This window comes from Gavialis gangeticus, unplaced genomic scaffold (assembly GCF_001723915.1).
Source record: "Gavialis gangeticus isolate Ggan-Ray unplaced genomic scaffold, GavGan_comp1, whole genome shotgun sequence".
In the NCBI taxonomy this organism is placed as follows: Eukaryota; Metazoa; Chordata; order Crocodylia; family Gavialidae; genus Gavialis; species Gavialis gangeticus.
The window spans coordinates 13,169,528-13,171,321 of record NW_017728964.1 but is presented as its reverse complement, the minus strand read 5'-3'; positions in this window follow the sequence as shown (position 1 = coordinate 13,171,321).

The window sequence follows — 1,794 nt, the reverse complement described above, 5'->3', positions numbered from 1 at the left end:
GGGAGTGGCAGTGGCCCGGGGGAGGCCACCTTAGGAGTGTCGTTGCTTTCCAGGAGTGTTGACTGCATGCATCCCTAGTGATGAGTAGGGAGCAGATGAGGAATATGCTGTGCGTGCCATGCCTTGGCGGTTGCACCCTTTCCTGCCTCCGGTAGAACAGTGTCAGGCAAAAGCGAGGTTCACCTGCGTGCATCAAGGGCCCTTCTCTCTTCTCCTACCCCGTGCGCAGGATCCTAGCTAGCCCCTGCACAGCATCTCATCGCTGGGTGGCAGTCCTTGACCCGGGAGGACAGCACTTTTCTCTGCATTCTGCCTGGGGAAACTGAGGCACAAAGCGATGAAGTAAATTCACTTTCCATCTCCCAGCAGGCCACTTTGGGCCCAGGCCCTCTGAGTCTTCCAGTTCAAGTGACCACATTTCAAGGAGACGCTTCTGGGGCCCACAGCTGGCTAATAGCAGCCCTGACCTTGGCACCAGCTGGTCAGCTTCCGGGCCTGTCCAATGCTGGACCCAATCCTATACTGATCTGGGCTTCGCTGTTCAAATTTGGGACTCACATCCCATTAGAGGGAGTCCTAGAGAACTCTGGGACAGCCTGAAATTTGGCCCTGGAAAACCCAGGACTGCTGATGCGTAAAGCACCTCATGTTGTGCCTGATCCACAAGTTCATGATGTTGACTAGCAGGGAATCAGGAGTAAAGGCCCCTGGTTTCTTGTTGCTAGTGCTGCTAATGACTTTCTGGTCAATGCTGGATAATCTCTTTATCCCATCATTTATTCCTCTCGCTCTCTCTTTCGCTCTCGGCGTGCCTGAAGATGCCATTTACCAACCTCTCAGAGGTGTCACGAAGATTAATGCTTTCACCTACTCTGCAATGCTTGAATGGGAAAGGCCATAAAAGTGCTCAGCCCTGTTAATGGATGTCACAGCGTCTTGTGCCGCTGCCACTAAAAAATAGCTAAATGCCAGGGTGACCATTCTCACCTCAGTGCCTGACTAACTGCTGCTGACGCACAGAAATGCCAATTAGCCCTAATAGGTGCTGTACACTGCTCCCCCTGCACATGGAGATGAGAGGAGGTCCCTAGACACTCCCTCTCATTTCAGGAGTTCACATGAGCACCCTGACCTCGTATACCTTCCTCCTGATAATTCTCATCCCGATGCAGCCTTTTCTTGCTGCAGTAGAGAGGCTCTCAGGTGCTACGGGGAGCAGGGGCACAGAAACACTTTGCTAGATTGGAAATGTGTAAGAAGAGATAGGCAGCATCCCCTGGGAGCCTCTAGCTGTCAGCAGGTCTCAGTGTGACCCGTGCCTTCCAAGTGGAAAATGCTGAGAGAACTGGAAGTCTAACATCATGACTGTGATCATGAGGATGATGGCAGGAGAGTGACAGCAACGGGATCAATTCCCAGCGCTGCTCAAGTGCCAGAACTGTGCAAAATGCAGCATGTCCACCAGATGTCCCCTGGCACCAACTTTCCTTCTCTACATCCTCAAGGGGGGAGAGTTAGACAGCTAGAGAGGCTCTGTGGCCAGCACCAACCTGAAAGAACTGAAGACAGGGACCTCCAGTAGCCATGGAGCAAAACTATTTTAACAAATGCAAAGTATCCAAACTGCCTCTTTTGCTCCCCCCTTCACCATACGCACCTGCTATTTAGTGTTCATTTGCAGTGGGAGAAAAGATCGTGATGCTGCCCAATGAGTTGAATATTATACCATACTGAGAACAGATCTGCATACAATTTCATAGATTTCATAGGTTTCATAGACATTAGGGCTGGAAG